The sequence below is a fragment of the Aptenodytes forsteri genome, unplaced genomic scaffold (genome assembly GCF_000699145.1).
Source record: "Aptenodytes forsteri isolate BGI_AS27 unplaced genomic scaffold, ASM69914v1 Scaffold151, whole genome shotgun sequence".
NCBI lineage: Eukaryota > Metazoa > Chordata > Aves > Sphenisciformes > Spheniscidae > Aptenodytes > Aptenodytes forsteri.
Genome location: NW_008795939.1, coordinates 2,363,206 through 2,380,753, shown reverse-complemented (window position 1 = coordinate 2,380,753; position 17,548 = coordinate 2,363,206).

Sequence of the window (17,548 nt, the reverse complement as noted above, 5' to 3'; positions counted from 1 at the left end):
AGAGAGGTGGTGGATGCCCCATTCCTGGAAACATTCCAGGTCAGGTTGGACGGGGCTCTGAGCAACCTGATCTAGTTGAAGATGTCCCTGCCCACGGCAGGGGGGGTGGACTAGATGACCTTTAGAGGTCCCTTCCAACCCGAAGTATTCTATGATTCTATGATAATACCTTCCTGTAAGTAGAAGTACAGTAACAATGGAGGGATCTTTCTATCTTCATGTCAGAATCCATTAGAAAAGCTTGTAGTACTAAGAAAAAATGGTCCTCTTTAAGTCTTAGGTAAAGCGATCACAAATACTTGAGGAAAATAGCCAACCCGAAGTATTCTATGATTCTATGATAATACCTTCCTGTAAGTAGAAGTACAGTAACAATGGAGGGATCTTTCTATCTTCATGTCAGAATCCATTAGAAAAGCTTGTAGTACTAAGAAAAAATGGTCCTCTTTAAGTCTTAGGTAAAGCGATCACAAATACTTGAGGAAAATAGGATTCCTGCAAATGCATTTAAAATAGTGGAGAAAACTGAGTTAGAAGATAGCAAATAATTGGCTTCCATTTGGTACTTCTGCAGGAATTGAGGCACTCAGTTACATACTGCAGTAAAAATGTGGATTGTATTGTAAGCCTCAGTTTATAACTATAGTTATAACTTTAGTTATAACCATAAGATAGCCAGATAGTATGTTGCCTAAGCCAGTATGGGATAATTTGAGAACCTGAACTTAGGCAGAAACGGAAAAAATTCTCATGCCTGAGACAAACAGCTAATGGTAGTAGTACAGTGATTGCTGTATATTAGCCAAATTCCCGTGCACTTAACATTGAATTTAGATAGTGGTCTGTTCTCTTAAGGAAGATTGGTGAAGCTATAATAATATTTGAGGGAATTATGGGAATTCATCAGTAAGGAAAAGGATAACATGACTGGTTTCATTTGTCTGAAGAGACAGAGGAAAGAGACTTTTCAACACTTTCAAAATGCTGCTTTGGACATATATGGAGAGTTGTATAGAGTGCTGAGGTGGTTTAAATACATATTGGATAAAAATCATTTATTACCCTGGTGTGGGTATAATAATGAGGCGGGCTGTCAGGGTGCTGCATTTCTATTAGCCTGCTTCCTAATCCGGTTATATTTTGAACTGTGGCTTTGCATTACCTTACATAGAATCTGAATAAAAATACTCTGAAATTTTGTTTTTGTTTTTGTTTTGGTGGTTACACATTTAAAGAGATTGCAAGAAGTTAATTTTTTACTCCAAAGTAAAGAATGTTTAATGGATCTACAACTTTGAAGAGACTGGGAAATTTTCAGAAGAATCAGTGGTTAAATTTTAGGTTGGATACTGAGAAGAATTCTAGCTATCTTTTGAATTATGTTGCATATTCAAACCTCTTGTATTTATGGAAGAAAACTTTTTCCATTAATATCTGCTTATGCTAAGAAACTAGTCATGGTTCTGTGAGATTTACCAGGAAAAAAGCATTGAGCTCCCCCTACTGTTCCACTGCATACAGATTAACTGCAAAACCTGGGTTTTGTTCTGACGAGTAAAACGTCAGGTAAAAGAAAAATTTTAGCAATAAAGAAGTACCATTTTTCAGTTTCTGGTACTGTGCTACTGCAGTGGAGAGAACTAAAGTATTCCATTTGTTTTCCAAGTATTTAGTATTCTCAAGTTTTTTGGCATTTATGAGCATGTATACTTTGACATTTAACAGTTTTCCAAGTTCCCTGTGCAAGGATAGGATTTAATGTTTGTGCATGCATACAGTTAATCTTGTTCCATTTACATGTCCATGAAGAGACTCCTACATGCTAAAGAAAAAAGGTACATCTTCTTATGATCGTTTATTTTTGCTGTAAGGAATTATTCTAAGAATTAATGACGTCGATAATTGTAAATTCTGAAGCTGATTATAATCTCTGGTTTGCGATAATAATTTGACAACAATCTCTGGTTTGCGATAATAATCTGACAACATGTGATGTTGATGCCTGAACGATGCTGATTACTTTATAAGCCCGTAATGCTCTTCTCTCTACAGATGCTTTGGATAGAAATCAAATCAATTAGACTGAGCCATTGGGTTTGACTCAGAACAAGGTAGAGTTTATTCCTCCAAAAGGAATGCTGAGTTATGTCACACAGCTAAACAGTCAACAAGAAATTAACATGGGTATGTTTTTGGTTTTGCAAGGTAGAAGATCAGAGAAAGAAAAGAGAAATTTAAATAAACACCGATAGATACTTCCTTTGTCTTCAGGCAAGCCAGTATTTCTCTCTCTGTATGCAGCACTGATGTCTTTTTTCACAGATATGTGGAAGAGCCAAAAAGACATACAGCTAAGAAATGAAAAGGTGCTGCTGAATCGTGTGCCTGGGAGCATACACGTTGCGCTGAGCATTGCTAACCAGGGACTCTCTCTTTCTCCTCCCTTCATTCCCCCGTATGTTTTTATATAGATGCACACTCACATGAAATCAGAGAGACTCAGAAGCATTGTCACACCAGTATTGTATTACAGGGATACCATGGGTTCCTCTGAAGAAACTCTTAACAATCTGAGTTGCATTTCCCTAGAATTGCTTGTCTACGTAAATATTTTCAGAAGTAGCTTGTGCTTTGGCATTAACAGGCACTGGCAGAAATACGCCTTTTTTATGTGAATCCTGATTAGCTGTTAGCCTCAGACAGGGCTCCAGGTAGGACATTTTCCCGGGACTTTTTAATTTTCTGGCATTATTTAAATTTTAGTTTTATTAGCTATATTTCTTAAATTTGGGAAAGGCTTTTTGGTTCTCCCTCTCTCCTGCCCTGCTTTTGTTTTGTAACTTTATTACCAAAGTAAGGGTTGAATATCCAAGTCTCAGCGGTCAAAGGAGATTTTATGGGTGGAGGCAGAAGTCTGTCATGTTTTCAGAATAGTTGGAAACCCAGTTTAGAAGTCAAACATAATGCTGAAATAAAGAAAAGTTAGCCAGTGATTTACTGCTGGAGAGTCAAATGCATTTTATTTGGTTGTAATGTAATTGCACTTTGTGAAGGGTACACTAGAACGTTGTCATGCCACTGTTCATATGACAGACCCTTCAAATTCAGGACCCATAGGTATAAATCGCAACAAATACATGCACACAGATATCAGAAGGAAGCTGATGACTTTATGTTGGTGATACTGTTGTTTTTACATGTATTGTAGATGAAAAGACAACCAGAATGAGCCTTTTGGTTCAGTTCAGGGTAAGATACAGTTTATTCCTCCAAAAGCTCTAAGAGGGAACTGAGGCAGATGTTGTGTTTGAACGTCTGTTTGCTTAGCAAATGCACGAAATGTTACATGAACGCATCTGCATCTTTTCCTACATATAAAGCCTTGCTTTCTTTTCTTGGCTGTTTGGTGACAGCTAAACTTTGCAAGTATTTACTTAGGGCTCATTTTTAACCTAGAATACGAATGAACGGCTAAAACGGGTGAAAGAGAAGCCCTGTGGATATACTGAAAAACGGAACTTGGCTCCTCATGTAGTTTCTTGCACAATGTTCCAAGAAGCAGTGTTTTTCATGGGAAAAATATTCCTTAGGAGCCTGGAAATCTAAATGCATCAGACGAGTGGCCTTTAATGTTCCCCTTTTAAGGCTTAGTTCAACACTGCATTGCACACCATTTGTGTTGTAGTTTTGCAGTTTGCTTGGAAAAAGCTTGAAACGTACTCTAAGAATTAATTCAGTACCTATAAGAAACATCATACTTCATCTCTTTGCACAGAACTGGCGCTGTTGCTATTATCCTGTTTCAGGTAATTATAAATGGCTACCCTTTCCCTTCACTTCCTGATCTTCTTGAGTCAAATACGTATTCTATTTTTAATGACCTCAAATGAGCTGGCACATGGAAAAAGGGCCTAAGCATGAGTCAAAATTATCCTAAATGTGTTCTGGCATGCATACCAACGATACCAATACCAATTCAAGATTTCATGCATCACAACTAGGTTTTGGGGTGGGGTTTTTTGTTATAGGTAACCAAACAGTGGATGGAGAAACATGAAAACAGAAACATATCATCTTACCAAAATAACATGCAAGTTGAATTTAAATTTAGAATCTTTAAAGGGGGGAAAACCCCCCGATATAGCACTGTATAGCACTCTACCCTTAAGATACTTTTTCTAAGAACTTGTTCTATTCAATTTTCTTTGTTTTACTAATTTCTTGACTGTTTATCTTTTTATTAATTGAGTGCTTCGGTGTGTAAATTATGGGTAAAGACAGGATGTAATGCAGGCAGTAGTGAAGTTGCTATGTCAGCTTTTTTTTGTCTTTAAGCTGTTGTAAAGAAGATCACGGTATGTATTTGCTTTACTGAACCAACAACTGACAACTTTGTTTGACATATGTTAAGCCCTATATTACATTGTTTTTAAAAAAGCAGTATAATCTGCAGCATGGTCAAACTTAGAATTGAAGTCCAAAACTTACCTTTTTTCAACTACATGTATCAGATGTTCCAATGAAAGACGTTCTCTCTTCCTACAGACTTTGCCTCTCCGCCGATGCAAAGAATATAACATGTATAAGTCGTGTCATTGTTCCTTTTCTTCCAGCAACACCAGATTCTGAGAAAACTATCAGTTCTAAGGTACAGTGAAATAACAAGGTTAATTGCAGTTTTTCAAATCCAAAACATCACTGTTGCCATTAGAAATTATTTATGAAATAGAAAAACAGATTAAATAAAAATAAATCTTTTATAATATGTTACCAGTGGCATTTAGTATTCTTTTTTATTTGATAAATAAAAAGTGCCATCCAGTGTGTTAAGCAAGCAGTGTGCAAAGCTTAGTAAATCAACAGCATTCAGAAAAAAATGTTTGGTGTATATTTCAAAGAGAAATTCCTGAAACTAAAACTTGTATTCTTTATTTTTCATTTTTTTACTGAACACCAGGCACTTAGTCAGACTCAACTGAATCTTTTTGTAAAATGTCACACTTTGTTTCCCTTGACTAAATAACAACTTTAACTTAATAAATTATTTAATGGTTAGACCCTAAATGTAATTTAATCAAAAAACCCCAAGGATTTAAAGAGATGAATGATTGGCACTTTATGTATATGTTGGACGATATCAGAAAAAGCTATAGAGACAAATGGCAGAAGAAGGTTACTTACCTATCTGTCCTGATACATGAATGAGCATAGGTATTTGTTAATTGCCGTGACCTAAACTCACAGGTTTGTGTTTTTTGCTGAAACACTAGTAATTTCATGAACACCTTCTAGGAATATGGCATAATCTTAGGCTCAAATTCAGCTAAAAATTCCACATGACTAGGAATATTTGTCTCCACAGAAAATTCTTCCAGAAGCTGAGCTCTGAACAGATATATTTGTCACAGGTCAACATCAATGAAATGAAAATCCTTGTTGAGACCATTCAAATACTACCAAGGGTTCTGGAGATGAAGAAATAAACAAACTGTCCATTTAGGCATTTAACATAATTATGGTGCAGTATTATAGGAAGTTGCAAAGATAAAAACTGTAAGATTAAAAATGAGCTAGGGACTTCCCTTTATAATATGTGAGTTCACTCTTGTGATGTGCTATAAAAATGGAGAGATCTACCCACTAGTCAGTTCTTTGCATCTAACCCAACAATGAAGAAGTAATTATATTGTAGAATCAAACAGGGAGTCAGAGGTAGAAAACATTTTATGCAATTAGAGACTTCTTAAAAGGTTGCAAGATTTTCCTTTTATTTGAGGCAACAAATGCTAGTGTGCTAATTGTGAGTGGTTTTTGTAGCACTTGGTTCAATCATTTTTCAGCTTAAATGAGAATATATTTCCATCAGTTCTTTGAAAATAATCTAAATGTTGGTCTGAAATTTGTGGATCATACAAAACAGTAAATATTGCTGCATTCATACAAGTGATGAATTTAATTTACTTTCCCAGATAGCTTTCAAAAAAGCATGATTTGTTATTTTTTCAGACAAGTGATTGGAGAACTCCCACATACTGCAGTTTCTAATGAATTGACTATTCGCAAATCTACTTTTTGAGGTCCTTTATGTTATTGTCATGGTAAGTAACAAAGAGTACTCTTAAGAATTAGAAGTCTGATCCATATGCTTATTCAGATTACAAATACATTTCACCAAATCTAACTTTTTAATCTCACTATGGCCAGATTTATTTATAACATAATTTCTGAGTTCAAGATCATCATCAGCACTCATGATCAAAGCACTTTCGTCTGTTTATTAGCATGTTCTTTGTTAAATTAAACTTAATTTTTCCAGAAAAAAAGCATGTTAGCCTATCTTTGCACATAGGCTGAGCTTTATTTGGGGTTCTGTGCTTTCATTATTTTAACAGCTGCAAAATACTGAGGTGCTGGTTATCATCTCAAGCATTGTTATTACACCCATCCTCATAGTTTCTGCTAGACTCTTCATAGGTGACCTTAAGGTGGTAGTGTTGTACACAAAAAAAATTACATAAAATTCTCTATTATATCATATATATTGGTACTTATGCTTAAGTTTCTCTGTGGAGTTCACAATTCTTCTAATGAAATCACCTTCCTTTTTTACCATTCTGACTTCCAATAAATAGTTCAGCAAATGCCACATAACACCAAATACCATCTGTTCTGCACTGGGGTAGGGGTGAGGTGAGAGTGAGCTGGTGCAGGGATCTTTCTGGATCTCAATAAGAAAGGCCCAACAACAAATGCCTTAATAAGATAACTGCTTCAAAAAGACAAAGAAAAGGAGTATAGATAGTGAGTAACATCTTACACCCCTTCAGATGCTGGGCATCCCGTGTTCATGCAGCATCCAACAGAGCCCCGATGGATTTTACCATGGCATGCTGCACAGAGCAGATCCTGTCCATAAGGAGAAACTCTCCCTTCCAGTCATTCAAGGTCATGTATAATTTCCTTACAAGGAAACAACTCTATCCCTAAAGGATGTTCTCATGACAACTTGTGCACTGTTAGATAAGGGCAAGGGCCACACAGGAGGTGTAATTGTGGTGCTAGGCAGGAGCTGCCCATGGCCTCCTCCAGCACCATGCACGGGCTCAGTCCATCCTGTGGCTGAGGGAGGCGTGCAGCATGGCACGGCACGGCATGGCACGGCATGGCACAGCCCAGCCTGAAGGCCACGCTGGCCGTGCAGTGCCTGCCCAGGTTAGCTGCAGTATACAGTCGTCTCCTGCTCAGGATCAATACATTCCACCCCTTGATCCACGTATAGTTTACCTTTCCCAAATATATATTACAATTTACAGATCATATTGATAACATACGGGCTTCTCAAGTGCAAGTCCCAGTAGAGCAGACACGGCCTGTTCAAGATCACTGACTCCTCAAGTACAATGTCTTTCTCAAGGCTCCCAATACAGCATCATCTTGCACTCTTTTCAAAGCGATCGTGTTGCTCATTTAGTCATTTGTGCTACTTAATGAAAAAATAAACCAGCTAAACCAAAATGGTTGATTTTTGCTCCCACTTTGTGGTCTTATTAGATAGCTCTCCAAGATTCATTAAGACATTTGTTTTTAACCTCAGATCATTCACAATTTTTCTGTCCCTTATATCACGTAAAGTATAATTTAATTGCAGTTTTAATTCCATTTTCCTGCTCCTAAAGTACCCGGTTAATCTTTTTCTTTTACCTTTACAAATGCTATCCCTCTCTTCCTTTTATGAATGGAAAAAAAACAGCTCCACAGTCTCCACAAAAGCTTTATCAAGTCCTTCCTTGAGGCTTACATCTGATATACTACTTAAACAGCTGACCATGCTGAGAACAGCCAGTTCTAGCAGTGAGCTGAGAGTACTGTTTGTTACTAGAATTGTGTGTTACAAACTGTAGACCCTAGTTACTGCAGTTTGCTTACTCTCTGCTACATTCTATTTTTGTCTTCATTGCCCCATTTGGCTGCTTTGTTCATGTTGCATTGTTTCATGCATTAGTACCAGATCTGCTTTGTAATGCATGTGGATAGGCAGCAATCAACAGTTCAGGAATGCATTTCCTTTTTTCTGTAATTCTATTTAGTGTCTGGTACATTTTGGGATTCCAGTCCTAATTGATAGTAGTTGTAAGAGAAATACATATGAGAAGCCCTGTGTGCTAATACAGGTATTTCAACAATACGAGGTCTCTCAAGGGGTACATTTTCTTCTCTCTGCCATGGTAAAGCCCTTTCTGTATTCATGTATTCCACTTCAACAGGAGTACGAACTGAATTCAGAGAAAACTTCAGCCATGCTGCAAATAAGAAGAGAGTAACTCTTAGCAGTTATAAACGCATCACTGTTAGTAAAATTTCACCATCAGTTAGCAGGTCCCTTATTACTAAGCAAATATGACTTGTTTGGTTTAGGACATTGTTTCCTTCGTCAGCATTTAGGATCAGTTTTGCTTCTGGCTGTCCATTTTTGGATTTCCTTTTAGCACCTACCACCCTCACAACCTCTAACAAGCTCTCTCCTTTGAAGGAGCATATGCAGTAGATGCATTCTGTGTAACACTCTCCATGATGACCAGTTTTTAAAAACATTTCTAGAGGCTTAATTTGAGTTTGTTATTCAAGAATTACAGTAAAGATCACAGAGATGAGTTTGCTTTTACACACAGACTTCTGTGGCCACATGCCACCAGACAAATTTTTATGAACTTTGACTAGTCAGTGTGATACTTAGATGGAAAATTCAGCAAAATTACAAAGGCTGAATTCAAGTGTGCTGAATTACTTTCTCACTAAAGCCTCACAGACTCACAGAGGTTTTGTTTCATGAGACAACATTTGAAGTCAAGATTACCTTTGCAATAAAAGCATTATTTTGAAGACTCGGGAAACAGGTTGCTCAACCAGTAGTGTCTTTCCTGTTATCTGTATTAGCATGAACAGTTTAATATTTCAGAGTTTTAAGAAATGTTCAGAACAGGTTCTCTACCCCAAAAAATGGAGCCTTTAATTGATAACTACATTAATGCAGGCCATAAACCGAATGTGTTTTTTGTCCCACTAAGAGCGAAGTCTAACCAATATGTCTGTTTAGAAATCCTGACTATCTACTCCTTAAGTAGCAATAAATAATGAATAGTAGTACAAACTTGTTTTTAAATATTAATATGTAAATGTATGTGGAGTTCAGGATAAAAAAAAGTATTTTATTGCCTATGATACAGCAACAAGTCGCTATTCTTAATCTCACTTCTTCCATTTTTTGTCTCTTCTTCATAAAAATAAGAAGTATCAGCTACAATGTGAAAATTGCAAAGCACTTAGCTGTAGACTCCACTTGGCTCAAATACATCTACATACATGCATAGAAGTGAAACGATTTTTTAAGTGTTTTGCTAAGTAAGTACAGGCTGCAAAGCTAAAAGCCAAAGCAAAAGGGCTCGGCTTGTCTTCCTAACAGTTCATCTCATGTCTAGATATTGGAGAATTGAAATATCTGACTGCAGGTCTTAAAGCTAGCTGTACTGTGAAAAAAAAGAGTCTACATATAGAAAATGCCAGTTGGATAATTTAAAAAGCAGACAGTAAAGCTTCATCTGAAAATACCTTTCTTTCCTTAGGATAATTCTGACTATAAAGAAACAGAGATAGAGATGTAGACTTGGGTTATTTCCCAGGATTGTGACTCACTGGAGCATAGTGTAGGCTCCTATTGCTGTTGGGGATTCAGTGTAACCCCTTTCATAAATACATGAAGCTCCAATTCATGAGAAATCATTTTTGCCTCCACTGCTGGAAGCAGATTCCAGTATCTGGCTGCTTGAATGGCCAGGGGCTTCCTTTGAGGTTCCAGCCTAAATGTGTTTGTTCATGGGCTGCTTATTTACCACGTAGGGGATATGGGGATTCATCAGGACTCTCCGCTCCAGGTCCCTGTCCAGAACCTTCTTTTGGATCCATTTCTAAGGTACTTTCTCATAACTTTTAATTTGTATTTGTTTTCTTCTAACGTATTTTCTCAGTTGACAGATAGTCATTTGGATCAATAGAATTAGCTGTCCAATATTGGACAAATATTGGGTAAATCCCCAATGCTGCAGCTTTCCCTGTTCAGGAAAATGTGTGAACACAGTGAACACGCTGATTTAAATAGCGCTTGCATTCTTTTTCTGGTGGTACAGGAAGGCATTCTTTTTTATAGTAAATCACAGTAGCAGCATCGAAATGAGTAATAACTTTGATCAATTTGAGTCACAAAAAGGAATATCTCTCATTACCAGACCTCAGGAAAAAAAAAGTTGAACAGTTACTGTCACCTGTCTGATAAACAAGCATCATCCTGCATGTTAAAGCTCTTGATTTGCCACAAAATTAAATGCTAGTCTCTCAATTGACGCAATTAGTAAAGCCTAAGGTTAGAAAGAAAAACTGACAGTGAAGAAAGACTGAAACCTGATGGAAGACTATTACTGAGCAAATATAGCTCCAAATAGGCATACCTTCTCTTGGGTTTCCTCAGCAGTTTTTGAAACATTCAGATGAGAGCAGTTGATCTTGGGTCAGTGAGCATCACAAGTAGTCTTCACAAGGAAGTCCTGCTGTGACAGTGAAGAGGCCATGTTAACTACATATTCTGAACAAGAGCCATCTCACTTGAACCACTTTTCAGGTGCTTTGATTCGTTCCTGCATTACTACTCTCCCACTCTTCTCAGGATTGCACGCTGTCTCTGCATGCAGTTTCCCACCTTTGTTTTCTCTTTTTTTTTTATGAAACCATCACTTGAAAAACATCTAGCTTCTATTTAGTACTTGGTGCAGGATATTCTCCTCATCTTGTACTTTTCTGGGTATGCACTCAGTCATTAGCAGTACGATCTCTTAGAACTAACTGTGATGGCAACTGTACGTACCTTGTTGTCAAGATCATTTTATATAAAAAATCAGGCTGTTACTGCTATTTACTTTACATATTGTTCATTCATTGTATTTCTAAGTTTGCTTTGCTCTTCTGACCTGGCTAGAAATAGAGTGGGCAGTAGCTGCTTTCTCAGTTAGCCTCTTCCTTTCGGAGAGAATTACATTATCATTGCCAATTGCTGTGTATTGTCTCTGGGATCACTGTTCCTGCAGGTACGCATTTGCCTCTGTTATTCAGATAATTATCTGAATATCTATCTTTAAGAATATATGGCCAGTAAAAAAAAAAAAATTTTTTAATTTGTGTGTAGTTTTCAGAATAAAACCTTTCCAGATCAAGAAGCATATGTGCCTTACATTATCCTGATAATCGTACGTATGAATTTTCCCTTCTGTGTGCCACATCATTTCTTGAGGCAGGGGCTATGGTATGGTGTACGGGGTGCAGTGCCCAGGCGCTGGCAGCAGGGCCTGTGTGAGGAGAGGCCGAGGCTGCCCCATGCCGGGGACAGCCGGTTCCAGCCGGCTCCAACCAACCCACTGCAGGGCACAGCTGAGCCCAGCAGCCGAGATGGCGGCGCCTCGGGGAAAGCCTATTTAGGAAAGGGTAGAAAATGCTGCATGGCAGAGAGAAGCAAGGAAAATGTGCGAGAGACAGCCCTGCAGACACCAAGGTCAGTGGAGAAGGAGGGGAGGAGGTGCACCAGGCGCCGGAGCAGAGATTTCCCTGCAGCCCGTGGAGAAGACCATGGTGCAGCAGGTTGTACCCCTGCAGCCCATGGATGACCACAGTGGAGCAGATACTCACCCTGCAGCCCCTGGAGGACCCCACGCTGAAGCAGGTGGATGTGCCCTGAGGGAAGCAGCAGCCCATGAAAAGCCCACACGGGAGCAGGCTCTTGGCAGGAGCTGCGGTCTGTGGGGGACCCATGCTGGAGCAGTCTGTTCCTGAAGGACTGCACCCTGTGGAAGGGACCCACGCTGGAGCAGTTCGTGAAGGACTGTGTCCCGTAGGAGGGGAGAGCAGGCGAACAGCATGAGGAGGAAGGAGCGGCAGAGGGGAGCTGTTATGGACTGACCACAACCCCCATTCCTCATCCCCCCTGCACCGCTTGGGAGTGGAGGAGGTAGAAGAGTTGGGAGTGAAGGAGTGAAGTTGAGCCTGGGAAGAAGGGGGGTGGGTAGGAAAGTGGTTTTAGTTTTTGTCTTTGATTCTCACCATCGTACTCTATTTTTAATTGGCAGCAAATTAACCTTCCCCAAGTTGAGTCTGTTTTGACCATGATGGTAACGGGTAAGCGATCACCCTGTCTTTATCTCAACCTATAAGCTTTTCCTTCTTATTTTGTCTCCTCTTGTCTTGTTGAGGAGAAAAGGAGCGGCTGGGTGGGTGTCTGGCAGCCAGCCAAGGTCAACACACCACAGACAGCATAGTGCATTAGGCTGTGTGCCACAGTAAAACTTAATGTCTTTGTTAGACTTTTCAGGTGATAATGTAAAATGAGCAGGCACTATATACAACAACTAAATAATTAATGGCTAAAAATTCCTGCATCACTATGTCATTATACCATCAAACTGCATCAGAAACAGTGTCAGCATGGTTTGTATCTACAGTGTTCCTTGTAGAGTCAAGGAACTTTTGTACCTAGATGGTTGATTTTGTTAAACAGCAATTTTGAAGAATAGAAAAAAAAAAAATTTAAAAGGGAGACAATTAATGTGGAGAGACAAAACAAGATAAAAGGTTTTCCGTACATTTCTGACAGTGAGATAGAAAGAAACAACAAAATTATACCGCAGGCTAGAAACCTAGCTTTTGAGAACAGAAAGCAAGCCTGTGGTAGACAAAAGGAAAAAAATCCTATTTCCACTAAACAACAACTGCTTTGCATTCAGGCTTCATCACATGGACTTGGAGCTCCCAGTCTACTAAAATGAGTGCTAATTCATGGAATGGATGGCATGGCTGGCTATTGCAGAGAGAAAAGAACTGAATCTATTTGGCCTATATCCAACTCAAGATTTCTAAAACAAAGAATATTTACCCTTGCACTCTCAGCATTTTTTTTTTCTCTTTAGTCCATAAGTATTTTATTCTTCCATCTTGGCCAACGTTCTCCTTTCCTTTCAGGCTGTCCAAAGCGTATCTCCTTACCACTGCTTCAGTCTCCAGTGCCCACTCCATGTTTCAAGAGTTCTTGTGCAATTACTTATTATCAGAAGGACTTCTTTCTTTATATCAAGTTTCATACCTCTTTGGATCTCTCAGTGTGCCTTACTGTGAAAATTCACAAACAATGACTCTTTTTTTTTTTTACTTGACATGCCTTTGGACTGCCCTGAGTTAGACATTGAGATTTTGTGGTTTGTTTTATGTTTTGTGTGTGTTAAAGTGCCATGTCCTGTTACAGTATAATGCAAATAATAAATAACACTGTGCACTTGTCATTATGCAGTCATAAGCTTCCAAGAAAAATATGATGAAGCTGTCTAATGATGACACAATGAAGTAATTATTTCCTCCTTGCTCTAAGCAAAAGATTTACAGGCTCTACCAATACATCTTTGCTTGAGGAACTTTGCCACCTAGCAACAAAGTATCCTCTCAGGCTTCTGGACAAAAGCTATGAAGAGTTACCCTAGCAGCAGCTCTTAAAACTTTTTCAAATAGTTCTGGAAATTTTGTTTTTGTCCGTTTGCCACTTAGGATTCAATGCCAGCTGGCATTCTGTAGAACAGAGGAAAATTGCTAGCTATTTAGTCTTGGAAGCAGACTTTAAAAGGCTAGAAACAGAAGGGTTTTTTTTTAAAAAAAAGGCAAAATGTTAAGTTGTTCCTCTAACACATACTATGTAGTAACAGAAAATGTGGAAGAACACCAACCAAGCAGGATACCTGCCAGACATCCTCATAAAGCCAAGAGAAAGTATCTGCTGCCCACCCACTGACAGGGTAGAGTGCAAAGCTCTTTTTTTTCTCCCTGATGCCTCTAAGAAAGCTAACATTGGCTATGGTGTGAGAGTGACAAATGCTTGTAGTGTTAAATCAGATTAAAAATTAGAATTGGTATACAGTAAACAAACAAACAAACAAAAAACAATCCAAAGAGCATATGGCCTGGAAAGATACAGGAAGAAAACAGTGAGAACAAGAATTAGTTCAACAAATTCAGCAAAATGACGACTGTTGAAGAAGACATAATTTGCCAAAGTGACAGAATTAGGTCTGTTTTGGGGCTGTTCTCTAGAGCAGAGGCATCTGGTATCTCACCAAATCATTTCATATTTTTGAAGATCTAAAACAGTAACCGGAACTGTCTCTGACTGGAAAAGCAAGTAATGGTTATAGTCACAATTACAAAATATAGGATATTTTACATAAAAATGAGAAATCTAGCCAAAGAGAAAACATAAAACAGTACAGTAAAAATTCCAACTCTCATTTTTTAATGCTTTAATGAGACAAGTAAATAGCTTTCATAATGTCAGAACATTGTCAGAAGTGCTATGCAGGCAATGACTGAACATGAATAAAAGAAATACAGCAAAATGGCTTACTCCAAGACCTAAGTACCCTAAAATACATGTTTTTACAAGCATATCATATATATTACATGTTTAAAAATATTAAACTACTACTTTAACTGCATGGATAGCTACTAAGAAACAGAAAAATGGTCTTGTTATTGCTGAGTGAGTTGGGCTTCTCTATACAGCAATGAATAAATGCAAGAAACGAAGAAAAGCTATTAAAAAAATGCATTGTATTTGGATTTTGTCAGTACTAATAGTGTGAATCAGCCTCTTCTCTAGTGTCCTGAATAAATGTTGTTAAGTCTCAACTGTGGCACACTTTGATGCTCTAATACATTTGTTTTCTGTCTTCTGTTCTTTCTACATTGAATATATGAGACTAGTGTAACTATCTGGAAGTCTGTGACCACAAGAGACTGTGGAATACTTTTGAATGACAGGAAGATAATACAGCTTTTTATCATTTGCAAAATAAGAGAGAGTGTAGTACATACCCCGTTCACATAATACTGTGGTTTGGGTTGAAGTGGTCATAGCTTGCCCGTATGGTTTTTTTCCTGGAAATCTAGAACAAATCTTGAATGACAATATCTTATTAAATTTTTTAGCAACCAATCAGTGACCCAAAACTTTGTTATTTTCAAAGCACACAGTGGCCATAAAAGAGGATTACTTCAGTTTGTAGGCTGTGAAAACCCTACAAATGAAAGACTAGAATGCAGAATAAGACATCAACTGTACATTCATCATTAGACATAATACAGCTGCCTACCACGTAAAGTCTGAATTTAGAGCCTACACGATGATTCACATACACACAACACCTTTGACACTTCCTCAGTACCCAGCCCTTTTGGCAGATCTGTCTCATGTGTACCAAAATTCGATTATAAAAAAAAAAAGTAAAAAAAAAAATCTTAAACTTCAGAGGAGTAAATACAATGCAAAGCAAACCCAATGAATCAAATGCTGAGGAAAGGGACGCTCAGCATTATTTTTTAAAGAAAACAAAGTGTGGTAGGGAGCAACTTGCAGCAGGTTCTCCGCAATATTATGTATTTCAGCTTTGGAGATGTCTACTTACTGACAAGACAAATTCCCTTTTAATTATAACTTAATTATGATCTATGCACTCTGCAGTTTTAGAGATCGAGTGTGATTGTTTCAAGGCTATATCCAATAAACAACACGGATAATAGTTTTGACACGCCACAAAATAACAAGAGTTATATTAACAGCCTAATCACTCTTCATCTTGCTTTTATTTCAGGCTTATTCTTGGTGCACAACACATGACTAATCAATTGCATACAGATAAGTTTCTTGCTTCATTTACATGGCAGTGAGAGTGCTGCTGTGATTCAAAATTCATCTTGAAATCCCAGTCTCTACAGTCGACAACATAATTGACACTGAAATTGACAACAAAATGCGAGGCTGGAGAGTCTCCAATATATAATGTCTGCAAACACCAGGTCTGTCCCTCCTGGAATCTTCACAGATGCTTTCTATTTTTCATAGCTTAAAATGCATAGAATTCCAAGTTACTACTTCTGAAATACCGTATCAAGCACATTAATTTTCTAAAGAAAATAGGGACATGCCTAAAAATTCCACCCCTAAGTGATTTTAGAAGATGTGGTTATCATCTTACACCTTTGATTTGTAGATAAAAGACAGTTTGTAGATGTCACCCTATACAAGAGCAAAATCCTGACTGAAAAGACTGTCCAGAGAAATAAGATGACTAAAGGAATTTTTAAAAAAGTACAAAAGTGATTATGGACATATTAATCAAAGAGAAAATTCAAATGCATGTGGACTAGCAGTGAAGTAGTCCCTACTCGTTAACTCCCTACCTGTTAAAAAGTGATTTAACTAGGTCGCACAAACAGCAAATCTTTACAAGTATTCTTGAGAATATTTAAGTTGTATTTTGCTTTAGTTCAGCCTGTGGCACCCACCGGAAATACTTTGTCATACAGTCAAGAAATGAACAACTGCTGTTGCCATTTGGCTGATTATGGCCCTGTGTCCCTTGTCTTTTATGTTCGATTCACAGAATGTCATGGTGGAACAACTTGTACGGATGGTGACCTCAGACTTACTGAAATAATTCTTGTTCTGGCACACTTGATGATAGCACTCAGGCTACTTCAGTTGCTTCTGATGTTAGTTAAAGACAGTGCGTAATATTACATCTGCGTGAACATACAGTGTTCTCACAGTGTTCTAGGGGCCGTAACCTGTTTAATTTCTCTGGAGTTTGCTCAGCTTTAGAATCTAAATCCTGCTGCCTACAGGCAGACTAGAAGCGTAACTTTTTAAATAACCAAATCACTCTTAGTCATCAACTTACAATAATCATTTTCTTAAGCAGTTGGTGTCCCTATCCATGAATGAACTGCAAATTCTAGGATCAGCAGAGGGACTACGTTTGAGTCATTTGGCCCGAAATGGCGCACCTTGTAATGCTCGCCGCTGAATGTTAGTGAGAACTCTCTGATCTGAATTGATGTCTATGTAAACTAACCTAGCAAACCGATGAGAAATGTAGCTGTGAAAGAGGAATTCGTTTACCCTCCCTCAGACTGCCGGGACCAGCTGACTGCAGCTACTGCTGCCATTAAAAATGTTTCAGTATCTGTGCAGCTCCTCCTGTGTACGCTTTGCTGTCGGTAAAGCTATGCAGCCTGTACGACGACATACTGAAGGACAGTATGTTTGCTTTCTTCTAACACTGCATGTAAAGTTTTTTTTAGGGAAGAGTAGTTTCCGTTTAGCTGTAAGAGTCCTGTCTACAACCTCCGCTGTTTTTATATCCCTCCTGTCCAGCTCTGGTCCGAAGAGAGCCTACACTCACGTGGGGATGAGGGAGAAAGGAACGTATTACACTTTCCCTGCCCTCAGCAGTCGCATTTACGCGGCAGTAACGACTGCAATGGCTAACCGTACCTTGCCGATTCCTCGGGTGCCGGTCGGCCTCGGGCGGGAGCCAGGCAGGCCACCCGCCCGCAAGGTGGACGGCTAGGGTTATGTGACTGCGGAAGAGCAGCTCCCGGCGGCGGGCTGCGCCCGGCCCCCGGGGGCCGG